The 25,407-nt window shown below is 35.4% G+C and overlaps 1 protein-coding gene across 2 annotated transcripts in view; it reads right to left on the bottom strand.

Moving 5' to 3' along the window:
* The window catches only part of TRPS1 (transcriptional repressor GATA binding 1), a 242,106-nt gene extending 218,238 nt beyond the window's left edge, over positions 1-23,868 (bottom strand). For both annotated transcript variants that reach the window (XM_063450276.1, XM_063450277.1), the window contains exons 1-2: positions 23,732-23,868; positions 11,169-11,242 (exon numbers count right to left, since the gene is read on the bottom strand). The gene's annotated coding sequence lies outside the window, so the exon portion shown is untranslated. The remainder of the gene's footprint in view (positions 1-11,168; positions 11,243-23,731) is intronic.
* Between the last annotated feature and the right edge of the window lie 1,539 nt (positions 23,869-25,407).

Raw genomic sequence — 25,407 nt, 5'->3', positions numbered from 1 at the left:
CCCTGGCTATGATTGACAGAGCCTGCATGAAAAAAAAACTGGTTTCACTTTCAAACAGATGTAATTTACCTTAAATAATTGTATCTCAATCTCTAAATTGAACTTTAATCACATACAGGAGGCTCTTGCAGGGTCTAGCAAGCTACTAACATAGCAGGGGATAAGAAAATCTTAATTAAACAGAACTTGCAATAAAGAAAGCCTAAATATGGCTCTCTTTACAGGAAGTGTGTATGGAAGGCTGTGCAAGTCACATGCAGGGAGGTGTGACTAGGGTTCATATACAAAGGGATTTAACTCCTAAATGGCAGAGGATTGAGCAGTGAGGTTGCAGGGGCATGTTCTATACACCAAAACTGCTTCATTAAGCTAAAGTTGTTCAGGTGACTATAGTGTCCCTTTAATTGCGCGCGGCACTTGCCGCGCATGCGCATTCAAAGCTGACATCGGGAGAGGGAGGAGAGTTCCCCAGTGCCGAGGGAGAAAGGTAAGTGTTTAACCCCTTAACCCCTCATGAGCCCGGCGGGAGGGGGGCCATGAGGTTGGGGGGACCTAAAGACCCTATAGCGCCAGGAAAACAAGTTTGTTTTCCTGACACTATAGTGGTCCTTTAAGCCATCCCATTTTGTTCAGTAAAATGTTCAGCACATCCCATGAACCACTGCTTAGATATGTATAGTTCAGCACTCGAGCTGCCCCATTCATAAGAAAATATGATAAACGTACTGGCTAACCTGTTAGCAACACATAGATCCATTTTACTTTAGATATGCTGTTTATGCACACAGACTCGGCACTGATTCCTCAGTAAAAACATCTCGTAGATGATTTGGTTAATCATAAAATGTGTGGTTCTGCAGCCAGGGCAAAGTACTGTGTCTTACCCTTTGATGCGAGGAAGTGAGGATCCGGCCTTTTTGCTGCAGCGACATTTACAAATCACAGCAGTTACAAGTGCCTAGGGAATGGGATACAGGACAAGGGACCCCTTGCACCGTATCTATGCAATCAATGCTTTTTATAGAACTCGCAGTGTTCCTTAAAGGGAAACTCCAGTGCCAGGAAAACAATCCATTTTCCTGGCACTGGAGGGTCCCTCTCCCTCCCACCCCCCAATCCCCAGTTACTGAAGGGGTGAAAACCCCTTCAGTCACTTACCTGAGGCAGCGGCGATGTCCCTCGCCGCTGCCTCCTCCTCTGCGCCGCTCCTCCCTGTGCTTTCATCGGCCAGTGGGTGAGACTGATCCCGCCCACCGTCCGAGGAGACCTAATGCGCATGCGCGGCAATTTTGTGCTATTTATGGGTGCTGCAGTTGCTTAGTAACATTGTATTTGTGTGTATGTGAGCTGTTACATTGTCTATGCTCATGAGTATTTTGTGGTATTGTATAGGATACCTATGAATGTGGGCTGTATATTGGGGCTGCTTGTGGAATTGTGTGTGAGAGGCTGTTTGTGGGATTGTGTAAGTGTATGTGGATTGTCAATGGTGTTGTGTTTGTGGGTACTGTGTGTGTGTTAGTGCATGGTCTGTTTGTATTATTTGTATGAGGAAGAGACATCTTCTGCAGCTCTGCGAATATATATATATATATATATATATATATATATATATACTTCCCTGCAATCCATTGGGGACGGGGCTGAGGAGCTCCAGGGAGGAGCTGCGATGGAGTAGCTGTGATAACTACTGTGGGCTACTCTACTCAAGAGCAGATTGACGTTCACAAGAGCTTGGAGGTAATGATCTGAGATCACTTCCTCTAAGTGCTGCAATGTATAGATTGAAGATTGTCCCTCACTACCTACAATCAGAGGTCGGGTTGCACAAGCAGATTTCTGAAGTTCCACTGGCACTCCTAAAAGGACAGAGCCTGTTTGTCTCTGGCAGCCTTGAGTGCCATGCATGGCACAAGTGCCATAGGTTGCTGACCTCTGCCCTAGAGTGAGTTGACTTGGGCATTTGCAAAGTTTACTATAGAAATTACTTTTATTTTTAGAATTTTAGCACCTGTGCATCTAGTAGGGATAGACAGATAATCGGTTCCGTGTATTATTAGAGACAATATCCAGCATTATTTCTGAATCGGCCCTGTGATTTCCTGAGATGGTGAGTAAGACACTATACATACACATTTGTATTCTTAATATTATAGTGTTCCATAGTGTTGCACTATAGCATACATAAAATAAAATATAAAGTTTTTTTTTTGTTTTTTTTTAAACTGCAAGGCGCAACATTTACTTAGCTATTAGGTTGTGCTAAAATTAAAGAAGTGGCCAATTCATCAGGGTCTAACTGCAGAGTACCTACATCTAGATTGTAAGCGAGTTCGAACAGTGTCATCATTAACCTCTTGGTCCTCTTAACCTTTATAATATGTTGTGTTATTTGCTGTTAAATCTACTTTTTATATTTGCAAAGAGCTATGGAATAAGTTGGTGCTACATAAAAGCCAATACTAACTATAATAATGACATATTTTAATAGATTGCACAATCTAATAAGCTCCATGGTATAAAAAAGAAGAGTGCATTTCTGCCTGGCTTACTGAGAGTTGAAGTCCAACATTGCTAACAAGGATAAACATGTCCTTCATTAGATGGAGGTAACAAGAGAAGAAGCTGTTTACAATATATATTTATAAAATAATTCTAACATATTTCTAGTTATTAGAAAATGTATTAAATGTGTTCAGTAATACATGTTGAATAAACAAGTAACAAAATCAAGGCCATGGCTACTGTTTAAAAATAACGTTTAAAAATAACATCTTTAATCTGCAGTTTTATTTTGTTTTTTTACTATCAAAATCCAGGCAGATTTTCTCTGCGTTAAGCAGAAAACAGAATTTCTCAAATGAAAGAACACCATGCAAAAGTTTGAAGATCTCCAGACTTGTTTGCTATGTATAGAGAATCTGGATATCATGAGAAACAATAAGGTCTTCTGGAACAAAAAAAGTTCTGGATTCTCTCACCAGGGGATCAAATGTGCTATCTAGGTTTTCTCTGCTTAATGTTTTTATCTGCACCAATGTATCCATATTTTAATAGATGATACTTTATTGGTGTAATGGAGATACATTAACAAGTAACTATGTTTAACTTGAGATGAAACGATTTTGAGAACGTGTCAATATATCATGTAATAGCCCAGGGCCAGCTCAAAACACTTTGCTGTCCATATCCACAAACACAACACTGTCCACACTCCTGCGTGGGTGTCAGACACCATGACGCATACCCATAACTTATTCACCAAACACATATAGTAACATACCATTATCCACACATTTATATATCTAACTACTTACGGACGAACTACTTTGCAACACAAATATACATTCACACACAAAGTCACTCATTTATACAGGCACACACACATACATAGACACTCAATTGTAATTGTTTATTTTTTAATGGGTGGTTGCTGCTGAATCTGCTGCCCCCTTAATGGATGAAGTCTTCCCCCTCGTAAAGTGTTGGTGGGGTCCAACAGGCCCACCATTTAATCTCATAGGAGATATAAAAAATTCTAAAGGGGTGTATCTTAATCAGCAACTACACCATTTTCACACTCATTATTGCCTCACTAATGGGTTGCATTAAAAAACAAACTCCCTTAAGGCACTGCTATTTTGGGACCACCCACATGTTCGATATGTCTTTGCCAAACTATGTGATTGGTGGTTTCCACAACCAAATTACCTTGTTAAATCAACAGCTTCTTATCTCCTTATTCATGCAACTTCCCTTACTATGTCTCTATTATCTCATCAAACATGTGTAGTTGTCATAAGTAGCCTTCCAGCAATATTGTCTACAGCTAAGCCTGGGAACTAAAGTGGCCTTGTGGGTCAACTCTATGGTTAAATTCCGTATATTGACACAAAATTGTGTCACTTTATTTCTGTATGAGTTCTGCTGCAAGACATTTTCCATTTTTACAAGAGACAATGACGAAAAACGTGTTACACAAAAGATCTTGTTCAAGTTAAACTATGATAATATATGTAGGCTGAGAACAATTCCCATAATAAACAGTAATATTAAATAGACTTGCCAGACGTGACAAGAACTGCAGAGGTATGGAAGTTGTAAAACTGTCTAGATAATTCATCCATGGAAGAAGGCCTTGGGAGCAGAGAAATTAATATAAAAAAATGTTTAGAAAAGCTAAATAACAATAGCATCCCAGAAATGTGGTATTCGGTACTACACAGCAAGAGCAGTCATAAAAAAAATAATAATTGTGATATGATTTTTTTTTTTTTTTACCAATATGGACATTCGCAAAGAATAAAAGTGAACTAAAGAAGAGGACAGCTGTTTTAACTTCGCTTCACTATCAGTAAAAAAAAAAAAAGAAAAAGAAAAGAAAGTGTCTACGGATACATTTGCTAAATGAACAAATTAGCAAGTGGTTATATAGAACACCAGTAGGAGTTAAAGCAATAAACAAGTATGTTTACCTAAAGCAAGGACTTCAAACAGGTTTTACCACAATTGAAAAGTTTTTAGGAGGCATTCACACCAAATGTAGTACTACAAGTTTTGCGTACGATATCCTCCAAGTAAGTAGTTCGCAAACTGGTTGTCAGAGACCACAAATGAAATAAGTGGTTCTTAAACTGATCTTCATGGGATTACTATACGATCTGGGCTTTCTTGACATCCGCACTGTAACAGAACTGGGAAATCTAAGCATGTTGGTGGTTCTCTGGGATTTGCATTGAGAACAAATTAAGTACAATGAGTTTATCCAAATGATCACCACAATACATGTTTGAAGGGACCCACCCACCTGTCTGAAAAGCTTAAACGTTATATTATTTTACATAAATTACCGTAATGAACAATATTGTAACTGGAGCTTCTAAGATCCAGTTGAGGCATTCAAACGTGTATTTTTTCCTTTTTATTCTACATCTGGAAAGGACATTGTACCTCTAAATGTATTTCTGTATATGTATTATACTTGAGTACACATACACATTATATACATACCTGTATATATATATACACACAAACCTATTACATATACATGCATTCATTTCATGAACTTAGAGCGGGGTGGTGTTCAATCTTTCCCCAGCTGTTTCATTATATTCCCATAATTCCCTGGCAACCAGTCGAGAATTCTGGGATATGAAATCCAACTACAGCCTGACGGCCAAGGTTGCAAACAAATTAGATGTGAGAGTTTTGAAAAAATGGAAGGTTCGAGTAATGTTCCATTCTGAGCATATAGAATGTTGCAACATGTAACTCTATATGAAATACTAAAACAATGTGCCAGGTTCTTAATTAAAATCTAAATTTCATAAGGTTAGGTATACATCAGTGTTCCATCGTCACTTCTTTACATAGGGTGCTGGGCTATTTAACACCGTTAGTGCCAGGGTTAGAGACAACTCCAGTTGGCTATTCAAACTGCCAAAATAAATACCCAAAAAATTAACTCCAAGCCCAATTAACACAGAAAAGAATCCAAGGTCATAAGATGCCTATTATTAAATAAACAGAAATCTTCAAATTTGATTTTTATTTTTTTAAGAGTTACTGACCCTTTAAGTCATGATGTTATAAAATAGGTAATTGTTTTTAATTATGTTTTTGATAACTGATCATCATTTGATTTGAAATTAAAAAAAAAAATGTTTAACCTGCTTTTAAAGGGATACTGTCTTGCACAAAAGAAATATGTAACAGCCAATTAAACTCTAAAACAGATAATTTGGCAAAATTCTCCAGCACAACTATGCGAAATCATGACTATATTTGCTTAAAGAATGCCATTCTGATTTCAATTCCTCTTCAATTCTGGGTTTAGTGAATAACCCTGTTGGTATGGCATTTCTATATTACCTGAAAACTCTTTTGAAAAACAGCACCCAAGGATTCCTTGCACTATAATTACTACAATTAACTGTAGTGGTGACGGTGCTTTGAGTATTCTTCTAGACAGCTCTATATATATTTTGTAGCTGGTCAGCAAACACAAGCACAGATCAAAATTAGGAGCATTTTAAAATAGGACATATTTGGCCTGACAGCGTCCCTTTAATTAGATTTAATACTACAAATAATAACGCTGGCAGTTAGACTATTTTACAATACCGCTCACAGCTGGTAATCAATACATTCTATCAGTTTCAAAATCAGTTTGATCTGTATAATTAGATGAACAACACTATAGACAGTAAAGGTGTAAATATGTGCCTAATATAACACAATACAATACACTGCATTTAAAACCAATAATATTCTTTTTTTTTACATCCCAACTTATACTAACCCTAACTAAATAAAATGTAATTAAACATTTTTTTTTTTTATATAATTTGCTCACATTATAGGAAAACAATAACTACGGCAAAAATTACTCAAAATTGAACTAGATATCTCAGTAGAAGTTTCACATTATTCGTTAATTTTCCATTTTTGCCTAGTATGCATTGGAAAGTTAAAGCGAAATAATAAAAATAAATTCAAAAACAAAAAAAGCTAACGGAGATAGGGGACTTACCCATTCTGTAATCATGAATATAGCTAATTTTCTATGTTGTTTCATACTCACACTGATCAAAATAAGAAACACAATAAAGTAAATGCGTACAATTCAGCACTCCTTGACTATTACTCAGCGGAGTTTAATACACAACATGAAAAGTATACAAGCTGTATAAAACAGCAACAAAGCAAGGCAAGAACAGTGCTATTCTGGGCCTCGTCGGCTTTTAATGAGCCGTCTAATTATTATTTGTTAGGAAGCTACGTTTAACCCTGTAATTACTCATAATTCAGCAAATAACCCTGATAGGGCTTTCTGAATATCTCAGAGAGGATAGTTCACATCTCTTAATGGGTTTAACCCCTTAAGGACACATGACATGTGTGACATGTCATGATTCCCTTTTATTCCAGAAGTTTGGTCCTTAATGGGTTTAAACTCCAGCTTGACAGACCAGGACAATAAAAGATGTAGGGATGTTGTTATGTGTAGTGTGATTTAGCAGTATTTTTTTTAGTAAGACTTATTCTGTTGCAAAGTTCTCAAGGTGGAGCTGTAGTCATGGAAACCAAAGAAATACTCATATTCTCAGAAGTGATTTTTATTCCAAAACCACTAATAAATCCTGCATCGTAATCTAACTGCAAAGGTAAAATCATTTCCAGAATGAAGACCCTCCTTTGCATTTCCAAAGCCCCAGGCCCCCTCTCATCACAATCTTCTGCAGCCCGATGCTCCTATTTTCTGGGTGTTCAATGCAACGAACCAGGGAGATGCAAGTCAGAGTGACACAGATCTTACTGATGCCTAGCATTAGACGACAAGGGAAATGTCCCAGCATTGCTTCCCTCTGGAAGAAAATATCGGTCCCTTCAAATAGTTACAAAGTTAAAGGGACACTCCAGACCCGTAAAGTGTAGAAATTGGTACTTTTATAACGTGTTAAACCCCCTGAGATATCAGACAACTGGTCCTGTGACTTCCTCTGTGGGGCTAATCTCAAAAGGCAGGCAATTACCTGGAGCACCTGCCTTGCAAAGACTTCTCATTGAGCTGCATAAGGAAGTCTGTGATTGGACATCCACAGAAAGTCTGGGTGGGGTTAGAAGGGAGGACTTGCAAAGGCTGCACACAAGAGACTTGTCAGACAAGAAACTTTTCATTGGGGTGTATATCTACTGAATATTGTTTGTAATTTTTTTTTTCGTATTTGGGTAGTAAGTCTAATTAAAGCGGCTTTTGCTTAATTTTTTTTGCTGTCCTTAAAAGAACTTCAACAACTTCAAAGAAGAATTCCTACCACAACATACAAAACAATATATATGTATCTAGTAAACTTCACTAATTCTTCTGGATAGAGGGATCTACTAGGAAATGCATTTCACTGTTTTGAGCAAGTGAAGCGACTCATGTGCACATTTATTAACACGTTTATTAAAGGACCACTATAGTCACCCAGACCACTTGAGCTCAATGAAGTGGTCTGGGTGCGAGGTCCCCCAGGTTTTAACCCTTCAGATGTAAACATAGCAGTTTCAGAGAAACTGCTATGTTTATATTAGGGGTTAATCCAGCCTCTAGTGGCTGTCTTCCTGACAGCCGCTAGAGGCATTTCTGTGACGCTCAATGCGAAAATCGCATTGAGCACGCAGAACTTTCAATGCTTTCCTATGGGCGTTTTTAATGCGCGCGGCTCTGCCCGTGAATGCGCATTCTGCTCCACGAGGGTGGGGGGAGGGGAGGATAGGTCACCAGCGCCGAGGGAGCCCAGCGCTGGATAATGGTAAGTGGCTGAAGGGGTTTTAACCTGAGGGTAGGGGGCACCTAAGAACTATATAGTGCCAGGAAAACAAGTTTGTTTTCCTGACACTATAGTGATCCTTTAACACTGCAAGCTTGTCCTTGCAAGTGAAAGATTCCTTAAACTGATGTTTGATGTTAATTACAGTAATATAGTTTGCTTGCATGAGCATATTTTAAATATTATTATTATTATTATTATTATTATTATTATTATATGTTCTCATATAATTAGAATATTTGCAGAAATTATACAAAATAATAAATGTAATTCACAAAGTAACATTAAAAAGCCAGAATGAGATATAGTCCGTATGCAATTATCTAGAAGGGGTATTTTATTGGACTGTGGAAAAAGTTAGAAATTATATTTTTAGAATTCCAATGTAACATACTTGTATAAGTCTGCCAAAGCATTATATGTTAATATAATTACATAAACACATTAAAAAGAGGTATTCTTAGGCAACTCATTATTACATAGGGTCATGTAATGTTATTACCTTGGAAATGTAATACTACTGTTGCTTTTTTATCATTCTTAAGAAATGTAATTTCAGGCCCATTAATAAGGAAATATGTTTAGAGTGCTTTTAGATGGTGAGAGAGAGTTTGGGTTGAGGGCATAATTTAAAAAAAAAAAGTCACCAAAAAAATGAAATAAATAAATATTTATTTATTTTTTACAAAATTAATTTAAAAATGAATTAAAAACAATGAAGAAAAGTAACTTATTTTTTTTTTTATTTATTTACACTGTGCAGAATTTAACCCATGCACATTTTACTGTCACTGTGAAAATATACAGGATTTCGGCAACACAGTTGCAGTAAACTATATCAAAGAACAAAATACACACTGAAACTGCAAATAACACAAAGCACAAACAATATAAAAAAGTAGTAAAAAGAGACCACTCCTTTCAATCTCTGGATTAATTTAAAGAGAAAGCGCAGTACCACGGAGACATTAATATAACCTATTATAAGCTAATAAAAGACAGCGTTATTCACAAAGGAGTAATTAAAAGCGAATTCCAAATTTAAGGTTAAAAAAATAAAAGATGATCTCGTAGCATAGATGATGTCATTTTGGTCTTAAATTTGAAATTCACATAAAATTTCTGAAATGTCTCACTTTAGTGAATGAATTAAATAGTTAATACTATCCTGATGAATTCACCAAAATGCGTTATCTTTCTAATGTTAATAGCATCTGGGTTACACAGAATACTTATAAAACATTTAGCAACTTATTAGTAAATGGAATAAGGTATCGATAGTCAGACAGTCGGATAATGGCACTTAAATTTTTTGTAAGATTTAAGGTTAAAACAACAATAAATTAATGACAAGGCTTCTTACGTACACTAAATACAACTAGTGCAATGTATGTCGAACTTTCGCAATATATTTGCACATCCAACATGTAAAAACTGATTAACTCATCACAGTGAAAGTTTGGTTTATAATCAATTATAGTTTAGACAGTGTTTTGCTTTTTAACAATATTATTCACTTAAGTGGATAATAAAAGAGCAATTTTTCTCATTCAGCAATTTTGGCCTTACATTTTAAATTTATTTTGAATTCCTGAAAATTTTCTCTTAAGTAAGTAACCATATAGGTGTCACACAAATTCATTTAGAAAATTGGGCAGACTAGATTGACCGAATGGTTCTTATCTGCCATCACAGTCTATGTTTCTATGTTCTTCTCCCTTCCGATCAACCACCACCACAAATGGTAATATCACAATTCAACACATATTCACCATTGGAGTATATAAGAAGGACACTCTAGTTTTGGATCTTAACATAATATCAAAACACTCCTTTGACATAACTAGCATCTTAAATTATACTACTATCATAGTATTAGTTCTGGAACAGAAAATGATCTTTTAAGACTCAATCACCAAACAGCATTCTTTTGAACTTTCATAATTTTCTTCTATACATTAAGTCAGGAAAGTATAAGATAGTATTTCTTAATTGTGAAAAATATTTGTCAATTTTTTTTTTTTTATTTTTTTTTACACAGGGTACACCAGCAAGTGCATCAATTTCAAAGACTCTTAATCAAGCTCTAATAATAGTAAAAGTGTTGTACAAATCACGTCTGGAAAAGGTTCTAGAGTAAATATCGATATTAATCAAAATCCTGACATGCATAAAAACTATGCTAATGCAGAAATTGGCTATGTACGTCATGCCGACAGAGGAATAATATATACGCATATCTACAGTGGCATCGAAAATCTAATTAATTTAATGCAACACACAGCATGACGTTCCAGGACACGAAAGAGCAATTATATCAGTTGCCTTGACATTAAACAAATAAACTGATGTACGTCTTACGTATAAGCATATAAACAGACTTTCTACTGAATATTTTGTTCCAAGACATGCAAATTAAAGAGGCAAACAGAACAGACATAAGTAAAGAATTCACTTTTTTTCATACGTTGGGTAAAAGCAAATCTTTTCGCATTCTATCCAGAATCAAGTAGGCACACGAGGAGAAAGAGATTTAACCAGGGAATAGGCAGGAAAATAGGAAAAGGGATCTGCCTCAAATAATTCACCCTGATTTCTAGATATATGGCTCTACATCATAGTTTTACTAAGTATGACAAATGGAATTTTAATATCCATATGCTTTTCTCAAGGCACAATTTTTATTTTTCATTTTAGTCCATGCATTAAACACATGTTTCCTTCAATTAAATGCAGTGATCTCTAATCTGAACTGCGCAATGTCTTAACTGAGCGGAAAGGGGAGCAGGTCACCATTGAAGGGTGCATTAGACACCCCAATAAAAACACTGCCTGATATGTAGCACTTACCAATGTGTCGAGGCTCTCCTTTGTCTACCCAACGTTGTATCTCATTTTGTTAAGAGCTGAGTACAGTGTCAGTGCTACATAAGAATAAAGAATAAATACATTATCACACAATACACTTTCAAAAAAAAAATACATTAATCAAAAACACTTTTCATATTTTTATCGTTTAACCTCTTTATTGCAGATGATGTGTTTGGTCTGTTTTATAAGGCACTGGGATTACTTTTGTCATAGATGGATAAAGTATGTGAATAATTAAAAGTACAGGTATTTTTTCCACTAGACTTGGAATTGACAAGAACTAACAAGAGAATTTAAATTTTTAGGTCAACGTCCAAATAAGACAAATTGCTGAGTTTGAGATTTTTTTCCCCCGATTTTACTATTTTGAATCAATGCACAATTCCCTTGTGATTCTCTGGAGAGTACCTCCACCTGTTTCAGTGGGGCTTATTGAATAAACAGGTACGGTGAAGAATTGGCAAGGGAAACACAGGTTTTTGGGCAAAGCAGCTAACTTGAAAAATTTCTCCAACCTAGTTATTTTTTTCAGTCTGGGCAAAAACTTGCAGTTCCTTTCTAAATTCCCCATTTTCCATAGTTTAGTGAAATCCTAAATAGCTGTTTTTGAAATGAGCTGAAAAGCTTTCATTCTGAATTTTATGAAACACTGAAAGAAGTAAGGAGAAGGAAGAATCTGTAAGTTTTTCCACTGGGCGTACGGAACATTGCATGTCTCTCCAGATTAATTTACGTGCACATGAAAGGTACCTATGGTACTCAAGATAATGCGTTCTGCATCTGTATACTTAAATGAGCATGCTGCAATGCAAGAGTTTGGTCATCCCTGGTTATAAAGTTATTTCCTTTATCTCTACCATCCTGCTATTAACAAAATACATTTTATTACCTCTCGTGGGGATAACCTGATGTCACTAGAGCCTATAGGAAGACAGAACAGGGAGAACCATCTCCACGGAAAAGAAACCAAGAGACCTAATAAACTAACATTTCTATCAGACTATTCTCAGGAGTATGAGCAGCGGCATTTAATTAATAAAATAACCCTATATGGAACATTTCATTGCTGGGGAAGGCAGCGTTTAATTCTAAAAACTTTGTTTAAATCATTTAAACTCAGTGATGCTTGCACAATAGTTAGATACGACCTATAATTGTCTGAAACAATAAAAACAATTGATACTAAGTGCGCTAATTACTTTATTTTAGAAATCCCCTGCAGAAAAAGACAACAGACTTAACGCAAATACAATTAGAACCCAGCACACAAAACCATGCATTGTACTTAATATACCTATTAAATAAAGTAGGATTGTATAGGGAATTATTTTTACTCTTGGACTTTGTGGAGAAGAGATTTCCCAAAATTATTTATCCAGAAATTCTATTTGTAAATTTTTTTGTTTCTTTGTCTTTTCAAATTTTTCTGTTTTGCCATCTTAAAATGCAGCTATTTACATGACAATAAATGCTGAATGCAGAGTTGTGTAAGTTAACATGATTTGATTCCACAAATTTTACACAGAGCGCTCTACTAGATAAAAATGATAATTTCAGTTGTGTTTCAATGATACTTAAATACAGCACTTCATATTAAGTGCTATGACAACTCCCATGACCCTCATCCAGATCTGCCCAGCCACATGCTGTCTGAGTGCTGTGTGTATGACTTAAAAACAGATTCCCCTAGTTTATAGTATCCGGAAAAAATATTGTAGTGAACTTGAATCGTAATTTGCTCTAATGTACACTAAATGCTTGAATAGAGTATCAAAAATATATAAAAAGTACTAAAAAAATCAATTGAAACATTACACAAAATAAAGAAACCTGTATATAGGTTAATGTTTATATCATGTAAAAAAAAAAAAAAGTATAACCTTGCATTACTGTGCATGCGTTCCGTTAGTAGCAAGTAAAAATATATACACTCACACACAGCCTGCCCCCCACATCCTCCCCCCATTTCTCTCTTAGTGGCAGTTTTCCTGCTCTATCAAGATACATGAGTAATTATATTGTCATTCAGATAGAAGTTAAAAATCATATGATGGGCTCATGTTCCTTCCTAACACATTATTACACTTTCACGTAAGTACATTTCAGTTGTAAGTACACATTTGGTCTCGTGTGCAAATCTGTGAAAAATAAAAAATATCGGTTACTTTGAAAAGTAAAAGAGTTTTACGGTTTGTGGCATATGTGGAATATAGCATTACACATGGTTTGGTAACATCACAAAACCTAAAAGTAAGAGGAAAATGAAATCATATATTGCCCTTTTATCTGTAAGAATGCAATATATGTTCCCCCAAATCATCGCTTTAATGACTGACAATATACAAATGCTTTTTTTTTTTCTGTTTAAACACATCCCCAGACGGATTACATGTTCTGCTATACTGTGTGTGAGGAATCATATAAATAGCACAAGTCAAAACATTTTGTGGTAGTACAGAAGGCACTGGGGTTCATTCATTCAAATGGCAATTATGCAGAATCAAAAAAGAAATTGCAAGCATATAAAGGCCAAACTTTTTTATTTTTTTATTTTTTTTACAGTTTGACCCAATTTGGCCTTAATGTTGCATCTCTGAGTTTTTTTATTTTAAAAGTTAAAAAAAAAAAAAAACTGCCCCCAAAAAAACCCCACAACCTAAAGTGTTTATGCAAACATATACTGACATGGTTATTTGTTAAACTGAGAATTGAAATAGAAAATCCGCATCCTCCTACATCATCGCGAGGGGGGACATAATGCGCATGGTCGGGGAGCGCTGCGGGCCGTTTAGGCCTGTCCCATAAGAAAGCGTTGAATCAAAGCTTTACTTTGGGGATTTAAAAGACGATGGGCGTCCTCGTGTGAAGCGTGATGACGTGCAGTGTTGTGTCACGAAGTTAAACTCCGTGAAACATCAGGAAGCGCCTCTAGTGGCTGTCTGGTTGACAGCCTCTAGAGGCAGTCTTAAACCTGCAATGTAAACATTGCATTTAAAACTGTTATGTTTTCAGCTGCAGGGTTAAGGGGACAAGGTCCCGGAAACCAGACCACTTCATATCATTGCCTCTAGTGTCCCTTTAACTGACTGAGAATTTTTCCAGTTTTCCAGTATATATATATAACACACACACACACACACAAATATTGCACAGAGGGAAGTTTAACAGGGTCACTGATGTTTACTAGTCAAGGCAAACAAAAATGATATTGTATACAAATTGCCTTTACATTTAGATACTATGTTTACCTAGACAGCGAGAGTGAAATTAACAGGAAAAGACAGAAAGAGAGACAGAGAGATCTACACATAACAATCGATAGATGTGTCTCACGTTGCTCAATCTGAGGTTTCTTGGGAGGTTTGTTTAAAAAAGTTTTACTGAGTTCCTAGAAGCGTACAGCTTTATATTCTCATTAAAGTAGAAATTACAGCTATATTTTCAGAACTTTTTCAGACTGCAAAACAAAAAATATAAAACTTGGAGAAAAAAAAGTTGCATACACATACACACACACACACACACACACACACACAGACCAGGGCACTCAGAAGTGTACAATAAAATATATACAAATCGAGAAAGGAGTAAAACTATGCAAAAAAAAATAAAATAATAATCTGCAGTGGACTGGGGGGGCCATGACGGCTGTTTACTTTATTTTTTTCCTTTTATAGTTTCTCGAAAGCCAGCCATTCTTACATCTACACCTCTGTTTTTAATGTTCACAGACAAAATGTGCTTCCCCGAAAGACAGCATGTTCGTCCACATTAGATAGCAGAGTTTACCATTTTGGGCTTTGTATATGCATATCACAGATGATTTAAACACACCACAACTATACTGCCTGTTTAAAAAATATTCAGATATCTACACTGTTAGATCACTCTCGGTTTTAGACTTGGAACAGTGCCAACTGCCAAAAAAGTACACAAATCAAAATATGTTACCTTTGTTCAAACAATACTCCTGTTCATTATATAACAGAAACTGTCATACATAATCTCTCACAAGCTATGAACTGGCAAACACTCGCAGCAGAAGTGGTTTGAAATGGTTTGAGGCAAAACTGAAGGATATTTTTAAGTAAATCATTGAGTGCGTCTGGCGAGATTCTGCATCATCTTCCAATAATTCCTAAGTTTGTTTTTTTCGTTTAAATGCCAAAAATTAACAAGTAAATTGGAGCGACTGATCTTGATCACATTATGCATCAGCCATAATCTTAATCTTGCTTTGGATCTGGTAGAGGTGTAATTCCACACTCAGGTCATTTTCTGAAAATTATATATAGCCAAATATTAAAGATATTACACTTTGCACAAAATAAATCTTTAGTCGCTCCAATGAATCATAGCAGTGTATAGGTGAAGTTTAATGTCTTGGGTCTCGGTTTGATATTTCACATAAAAATCTTATTGTTATAAATAAAAAATTTAAATAAAATGAGATGCAGAAGTCTACTTTTTTGTGTGGTTGCCAAAAAAAAGTATCGCACTATTAAAGATGCAACAATTATTAACAACCAATGAAATAATTGTTTCATTTCCCGTGAAAACGATATTCAGGGATACACATTTTTATTGGATTCCTTCATCGCTTACATAAATTGAAATTCTTAAATTGCTGGTTTTCTTTCTTTTAACTCTTGGATTACCAAAGGGATAAATGCTAAAAACTCTCAGCGTAGTCAAAGGATCTAGCATCTTTTATTCCAGTATGGTAATTTCCCTGTAAAACCATTGGAAAGATGCATAACACAACAATAAACCATAATGATATGTTTGTTATTTCTTCATATCATGACGGCGTTTTAATTCTCCTTCTATTCTGTTTCATCACTTTCCAATAATGGCAGACTGTATTGCATCATGTCATTTGCATCAAAAAGTATTCTGGGTTTCCTAACCTAGAATATTTGAGGGAAGCCTCGCTTCTGGTTGATATGCAGAAATCTTTGGATGCGATACATAGATTAAAGAAACCAAATACGTCTGGGGCTCAGACTATAGGGAGGGCCCGCAATATGAGCAAAGAACTATTGAATTATAGTCTTCCACATAGGGTGGGGCTCCATCCAAGTGGGTGGAGTGCCTAACCTGGAGGAATGAAAAACTGGCAGAGGCCAAAGTTGTTTGATAATGATTCCTAGTTACCAGGTCAAGGTGGCACCGCAACGTCAGTATGTCTGCTGTCTTTTGGCTCATGCAGATTAACGTAGTTATGTGCCGTAAGCACTACATCAGACAATGCTGACGGAGTTTCCTTAGAATCCTTAGGATTCCTAGTCTTATCATTTGCCTTTTATCTGATAAATATATTGTTTACAATAATTGCTTTGTGTTTCTTATTAGCCACAAGGTGAAACGTAATAGTTTCCACTCAATTTATCATTAATATGCAACACTGAGTTATGAAACAGAATTACATAGAAAATGTATATATATATATTTATACTGTGGTTCATTCACTTAATGAGGATTTGTGGAGAATTAAAAAGGAACTGAACATTTTAGACCAAAATAGCTGAATTGGATACATTATCCAACCAAGCTGTATTGCGAGTTTCACTACTTTAGCCTTACATTTATAATTCCCTTGCCAATGCATCAAAGTTCCTAGTTTAGTAAATAAAGCTTTAATACATTTGGCAAAATGTTGTGCTTAAGATATTGGGGGATCTTGGCAAATGACTTGCAAAACTCCAGCATAACCGAGTTAGAAAACAAACTCCTACACAGCGGAGTTTGTACGCCTACGATTTGTTCAAAACTTTAAGTTGAATGTGAACACTAAGCAATTCACTGTTTAGCTAATTGATCACTAGATACTGGATTTGAATTGTCTTTAAAATAAAGTAAAAGAAAAACTGGTTGTGGTTCCATAACGTGAATTTTTCCATTGATCATTGTAATAAAAATATAAATTAAAAAAATATATACTAGAAATATAACGTATAAACATGTCTGCGTCCACAAAGGATGTAAGGAAACCACTAAAATTATAATTAATTGGAAAAGAAGAGTGTAATGTATTAACATTTTATGCACAGCAATATATTACGTCAATGGAAGATACAGAAATCCAATATACAGAGTATGGGGTGCATTTTTTTTTTACTGCGACTTTAGAACCAAGTCAGTTCTGCTGAATTTAATTCTATTTTTTCACAATTTTTTTTTCCTATATTCACGTATCAGCTCACTATAACATGATGTTTGGTGAGTGATTTCAATGTTGATAAGTTTGTTGATGCCAAATATTTTTTTTCTTAAAATTGTTAAAAACTCACAAACTGAGTGCTCAGTTTTTTGTTTTTAAAAAGGAAAAAATTGTGAACAAAAACACTCTATAGACAGTGGCAGAATAAAAACGACGTACATTTTTTTAACTTAATTAATATGAGCTTGAATATTAGACAAAGGATTATTAACTAAACAGTAAGTTGAGGATGATGAAAACTGTATAGCAAAACATAGGCCAAAATCGGCAATTTATAACAATTTCTGAGTTCAGCAATTTGTTCAGTTTTGAAAAATTTTTACAACTTGTTTTTTTAATTCACCACAATATACTGTGTAGTAAATATACTCTACAATGATCGCGAATTCCAACACAGCTTAACAGGGTTGTTTCTTAAAAATAGGTTTGGAATTGCTATAAAAATGACTTACTCAACTGGCTGTGTAATTCTCACCCTACAAATCAATTTTGACATGCGTGAAAGTTAAAAAACACCAACACATAATAACGTTCCTAAAACTACTCCTGCAAAAAAACAAGAAATATATTGCTGCTATCAGAAATACAAATCTACCGATCTATTTAATCAATAAAAGTTCAGAGAGGTGAAAAAATGTTTATGTTATTCACGGAAGTGTGAATTGGCAACAAATCAAAGCAAATTCAATGTAAATTTGAAATTCTAGACCACAAAATAGAAAAATTCTCCATGTCAGCTTTTAAGCTTTGCAAGTTTGTCATAGAACGAGAAATTGAGTTTTAATTTCTAACAATTGACACTTTAGTGTGCTCTGAGCATGATCGTTTCACGTTTCCTAGAATGTAAGCTTTTAGGCCAAATTCGGAACACTTATCATAGCTGTACATATAACTATGGCTTTTTGTCATACTAACCTATTCTAAATTGTATGCCTTGCTTCTTCACATCAACATGTTACTGAAATAAAATGTGCACATATATAGTAACTATCCAATCATAATATATAATTCTTAAACATTCATTAGAATCATGTTAAAAATCTTTTTTTGGAAGAAATCTTTAAATCTATGTTGTTTTTTTTTTATATATATATTTATTTCTTAAAAAGAATGAAAAGTCTTTCCTGTGACTTCACGTAAAGAGCTAATATTGCCAGCTGACTGTAATCTGGATTTAGAAAACAGGATAGTAAATGCTAATGACATTTAAGAAAAACACAGTTTTGCAGTGTGAATTTATGGTCACACTATAACACAGTTGACCAGTTAGCTGCAAAGTTATGCTCGACTGTAAACACCATTAACATCTGTCAGACATATTTGACCATTGTTTTGAAAAACGTTGCTTTGTCAGTATGAGGTGAGTCTACTGTCACCTGCAAAAGTAGAATTTTATATAAATGGGTCTATTCACTAAACTGACATAAATGTAAGCATAACACACGCAATTCAGGAAAACTGTGGCTTTTATTAAATGTTACTACTTTGGTCTAACTTTTGCACAGTTCATCTCAAATCAACGCACTATGATGTATAGTGAATAGCTCCCTTATTCCTTCCTGCTATCTCGCAAAAAATATATATAATTACTAATTAATCCCTATACATCCTATGCCGTCATACATATATCAAATTATTCCTCTTTATTAGCACAGGTTTTTAGTTTCAAAAGGTAGAAGTTATAATTTACCATCTATAGGATTTAGCAAGAATCAATAATCTCAGCATGCTATTTTATTAGGGTAGAAATCATACGTCTTTAAAAAAAAAAAAAAACACAAGCGGGCTACAATGGGTGCAATATTTACTTCAAATTAAAAAACAATGCTAAAACTAGCAATCTGGCAAAATAATAATTTTTGGTAAGATGTTTTTCTACAAGTCCTGTCTAAAATAAAATAAAAATAAAAAATATTTAAGAAAAATGGAATAAGCTTAAAAACTAAAATCTACAGTACGATACCATGAATCAGTGTAATGATTGCGTTATATCTGATGTAATGTGGTAATCTGTTGATAAGCAAGAGATTAAAAAAAAAATGTTTTTACCGAAACTTCGAAACTTAGCAAGCTATCCATGAAATGATGTACTAAATGATAAGTCAGAGTCTTAATTCTCTTCAGGGCAACAAATTTAAACCTGATCTCTCCTCTTTAATAACTAAAATCGACCTATTCAATGTGTAACACAACCCCCCCTTAAAGCAGCCCATGCTAAAACCTCCCCCAAACAAGCTCATAGGTGTGCAACTTCACAAACAAACATCAACAGTTTCTGTCAAAAGTAAACAAAGTATTCACGTCACTGTTCTAACTTTAAAATAAAACCAGTGGACTTATCATACAAACTATCCCAGCTTTGAAATGAGCAAAATATTTACCACCACCAAAGATGTTTCTCTTGACTTTCACTGAGTGGAATACACCGACAATGAAAATTGGATATGATATCAAGTACAACAAACACTACTGCACTTATACAAACATCAACGCTAGTATCAAATACGAATTATCATATGGAGCTGTGACATGTGGAATATTTTTTTTTTTTTTTAAATGTAGGCTCGTTTAACCCTTTAGGTGACAAGCTTGCTCTCATTCTTCTCCCATTAAAATAATATTTAGAAATTGTCGTTGTTTTTTTTTTTTTTATATATTTATGATTTAATAATTTTAAATGATTTTTATTTTTAATTCAAGCACAATAAGGCAGTAAAATCACAGTAAAAAAAAAAATAACAAAACATTTTTATTTTTTATAAAAATAGGTGGAATTTAGTTTTTCAGGTGAAAACTTCAAGCCCTAATCCTTTTAATGACACAAGTTAAAAAAAAAAGTTTGGGAAAAAGGGGCCCTCTGGTAAAACAGCTACATTTTGTGTGGCCAAACAAACAGTCCAGTGGCCCACTAGGGGATACTTTCTCACGGGACGTAAAGACAAATAAGTTTGGTGCAACACATGATATTACTTTGTTAATTCACTGATAGAACAAAATTGAATAGGTGAACACCTGATTTTTTTTAATGCGACTTAATCCCATGAGGTTTTATATAATTTTGTATATCATAAGGTAGGAGTTTACATGAGGTGAGCAACGCATTTCTTACAGTCCTTAGCTCTGTACGGGTTAACACAAAGATTCTGATGGGTCATCGGGACACACTATGCTAGATTAAAAGTCAAATTTGTGGCTCAGTTGGCTGGCACACAAAGAGTCAACCTACTGGTTCTGGTGTACGTAGCGTTTATTAACACTGGACAAAATTGAAAGTCAGAATGTTTAGCTTGCTGGCTTTAGCATTCCCAGGGTTAAGAAAAGCACCAAGCAAAGAAAATTCCCCCCCCTCTCCAATCCCCCCACCAAAAAAAAATAATTCAGAGACAGGAGCCCCACAGAGTCACAACAGAATAACATATGGAAAATGTACCACATTTTTATGTTAAAGTATCTGTCTAGCATTATGAAATCCAATTTGACTTGTGAGGTGTAATATTTGGGACAAAAACGTCTGCGTTTACAGTTATCCATCGCTGCCAAAAAACGATCCCAGACTACCACAATAGTTGTCTTGTGGAAACTAAATTAAGCAAAAGCAAACAGAGATTGGAAAGTTGTCAGTTGATTGAATGAATGGGTTCATTTTACACTCATGCAGAATATCTTAATCAGAATATATTCCTGAACAGGACAGTATTTTTACTACCAATTTGTTCGTGTTTGCTTTAAATAGACCTGCATTCACCATGCCATTTGTACACTTCATCATTTCCAATCATGTGACAAAAATCTTGTATGTTCACACATTTAGTGCGTCTCGTAAGTTGAAATTTAATTAGAATTTCCAAAGTTGAGCGTTGGAGCACGTCACATGATGCCCAGATCCAGCAGAGCTTAGGTGCCATTTTTAACCCCTTGGTGGCTCGTGAGGCCTACAGGACAACTCAAGCCATATTGAACAGCAGGCCCAAGTGAGGCTGAAGTGCATTGCTAAAAATGAATGAAACGGCCAGTGCGTGAATAGGGCTGAATACAAAGTTAAGCTTTAGAAGTCAGTGTTTGCATTGGCCACGTCAGAAAGAAAAAAAGATTCACCCACTGGAAAAGGAATCAAAATGCTCAGTATCACTTCCAGACAGTAATGTCAGCATCAGAGGTTACAGGAAATAGTTTGAACAACTTGTATGTTTATACTATGACCTAAATAATTAACCTTCATGTGCACACATACAAAAACTTTAGAGAAAACGTTGGCCATAGCTTCACACAATGCATGCACTGATAAGAGGCAAACATAATACAAAACTTTCACAAAATCTTTTAAATGATAAAAAACGAAAAAAGAAAAAACCATAAAATCACTACTGAGATTTCTATGGATTCTAAGGATTGTTTTCGTATTCTCCTTACAATGAAATCATTCTCTAAATAAAAGAAAACAAAACTACGTCTGCCTTTCTGTGCCCCAAAAATGTTATCTGTACCAACATTTCATACCTATAACGTTTCTCTAAAATCAACAGGAAAGTAATACGATACCATCTGAATCCCAAGATTTTAATTGCCCAGCTAAAAAAAAACTTGACATAATGATTAAGAATTTCCTTACACTTTTTTATTTTTTTATTTTTTTTTTAGCCACTCTGCAGACTGAAGACATAAAGACTTGGTCTGTGATTTAAATAAATTTAGACTCTGCATCAAAGTCCCTAAAGAGTTAGTTGATCCCTCTGCTCTCTTTATATCTTCCTGACCCCAACTACTTCTACACAGTATATTTACATAAGATTTAAAAATATATTTCCAGACTGGAACTGGTACGATTAAAGCTTCTGGGCCTGATTAGTATCAAGATAGTTCCTCTAGCAGGAAAAAAAAAATATTCACTACAAAAGTAACACAAAGTAGCCATTGACTTTTTTTTCACCACGTTATAAGTGGGCAACTCAAGAATTAATAGAGAGAAGAATATGATGAATCAGGTATAATGTTAATCAAAGAAAATCACAATCAAGCCCAGAGCTAAAGAATTTTACTATACCATTTTTCTCTACAAGTGTGATTTTTGTAAAAACCATTAATAAATGGAGAGGGAACAGTTTATTCATTCTGCAGAGCTGTTACTTCACGTCTTTTCAAAGTGTCCCCTTTTTTTAGCAGCATAAGAAGAATTAAGTGAACACAGCGGATTAGGAATAAAGAACCCCTAACAGTCATTTCTCATTGTTAATGTGCAAAACTGCAGCCTCTTGTAGGCTGAAGTGGATTCACACAGCTCTGACCACACAGCTCAGATTAATAATAATAAAAAAAAAATAACCTTAAAATAAATCAGTACTCCATGCAGTTCCACCATTCAATTTGTCCCTTCCTAGTGTGTCACAAAAGCACATGTACAACAGTTCCTCAAGTAACATGCAGACATGCTTTTTACTATCACCCTGTCAACCAAGAACTAATACAAGTGGATTTTTTTTTGCATGTGTGAATGTGTATCAATAGAAGCCCCCTTCCTCCACCTCTCTGCCCCCAACACACATCACTGCCTCAGTAAGAAAAAGTTTCCCAAACTTACTAATAGACATCATTGCTCTCTGGTCTCCCCAATTTCTCATGATCAAAGCAAGGAACTTGTAGTAAGTCTTACAAAAATAAAAAATAAAGTAGGATTCACTTAGATCTTAATTTAAAATAATAGTAATGTAAAAATAGATCCATTATTTCTGAAGTTCCCATGTCAGACTGCAAAGGTCTCTCTTTAGGTCCACTGTGGAAGTTAACTGAACTGAGCAAAACAGGCTAACAAAACCAAACAACATATCAGTAAATCACATAAAATAGCCCCTCCACCCCCTTCTTCTCCAGTGCCTGAACTTGACACTCTAGAAGCAGGCTGGGCTATAGCAGATCACACTAGGGCTACTGGAAACTCAACTAGCCAATATCCATGCTGCTGAAAAAAGAATACAGAAAAAATAACAATAATAAAAAAGTAAAATCACACAAGACCCAATAAGCTTCTCAATCCTCTTAGTCTCAGTGCCCCCATTAAACAATGTTAAATCACATGTGAGGCTGCAAGGTCCCCCCAACAATTTGTAGCAGTCTGAGCTCACAAGTCCAGCAGACACACACCAGGCATGCAACAATGTTTACGTCGCCAGCAAGAAAAAAAAGATTGAGAAAGGGATACATTTAGAGAGAGAGAGAGAGAGGGAGACACAGAGAGAGACAGAGAGAGAGAGAGAGAGAGGAGAAGAGAGGAGAGATCCCTAGCAGCTAACTAAGGCAGATTCTGCCTTCCACCCCCCTGTCTTACCTGTTGATTGATCTGCAATAACCCCACCAGCAGCAGTATGGAAGATGGTGAAGATCCAGATTGAGCCATGAAACGCTTCCTGGTTTATTTGCAGAGTTGATCTTTGATTATGTTGTTTCTATCTTTTTTTGGGGGGTGGGGGGATAAAAGAAGGGAGGGGGGGCGGGGGGAGAAGAGAGAGAGAAGGTTTCCTGTTCCCCCCAAACAGTGAGTGTATGTCTGAGTGCAGAGAGCCCCAGACAGGAACGAGGAGTGGGGTGGTGGAGAGGGGGAGACAGAAGAAGAATCTGGATGCTCTAAGCTTTTTAATATTTAGAATCCCAGGCTCTGGAGGAGACAAGATTGCAGCTAGATCAGTTCTTTTATCAGTAATGTTATCGCTTGTCAGGACCTCAGTCTCCCAGCATTACGTCAGTTTCAAGACACCAACACTATTAATATCAAAGGAGCCCTTAAGCAGAGCAAGCCTAGCGCCACCCCCCGACTGCACAGGGCTTAAAGGCGCAGTGTCCTCCTCCCCTATCCATAGACCGCAGCAAGCCACTAGCTCAGCACGACAAGACTCATTGCAGAGAAAGGGGGAGGAGGTTGGGGGGGGAAGCAGACAAGAGAAGCTAAGCTATCCCAACCCTCCTCCCTCCCCCCCCCCCCCCCCCAGTTCCAGTTCATTTTCAAGTTGCATTGTATTCTACAGGCACAGGTTGCTGGGAGAAAACATTTGCAAAGTTGTAAATAATGAAAAGAAAGGAAGTGATGGAAGAATTAAATGTGAGAAATCATGGAACTTTTTTTTTTTTTTTTAATCATTCCAGGATTGATTGTCCTGTATTATATGTTTTTCAACAGTAGATTACATATCGATTTTAAATATATATATATATATGTTTGCTTTTAATATCTTTAAAAAAAAAATAATAATTGCATGCAGTTGATTTCTATGTATATTATAGATTTGTTAAGTTATTCCAAAATTATTATTGATCCTGAACTTTTATATTGGAATTTTTTTTTTTTTAATATTTTGTAATTTGCTGCACTTTTTCTTTTTTAACTTTGTTGTATTAATTTGCATTTTTTAAATTTTATTATGTTTGTTTATTTATTTATTATGTATTGTTCTTGGCACATCAAATCAGCCACCAGGAGTGCAGTCCTTGATAAGGTCTATTTGTTTGTAAAAGTTTTAGAAAGGAAAATAATACAATCTTTTATGTTCTTATGTGAGTTTGATTTAACACTCTCCCTTGAGAAGCAGGGTCATACAATTCATTTATTGTGACAGTTTTGGCATGTCATTTGTACTGAGGGGGTTAAACAAGTTTTTCGAAAAACAAACAGCTCTTGGCAAGTTTAGTTTTTCAGACTGGGTGACGGTTTTTAAAATAGCATTGTTTAACATGTCACTGAATGCTTTGGGGCTTATTCGCTAAACAGTGAGAAGTGGTAAGTTGAAAAAACGACTAGCAAACTTAGGCCGAAATAGCAGAGTTGGAAAAAAAATGAATCTTAATTTCGGAAGAATGTTCCAGTTCTACAGTTTAACTCTTTATTTTAATACTAAGTCATCAACGCACTTCCTATTGACTTTAGAAACTAAATATGTATAGAAATTGAAAGAATTGCTATACTTATTCACTAAGCAGCAAGTCGAAGAAAGTTTGCAACTGACTTGCAAA

The sequence above is a fragment of the Pelobates fuscus genome, chromosome 4 (assembly GCF_036172605.1).
Source record: "Pelobates fuscus isolate aPelFus1 chromosome 4, aPelFus1.pri, whole genome shotgun sequence".
Lineage (NCBI taxonomy): Eukaryota > Metazoa > Chordata > Amphibia > Anura > Pelobatidae > Pelobates > Pelobates fuscus.
This window is presented reverse-complemented; position numbering and strand designations above follow the sequence as displayed.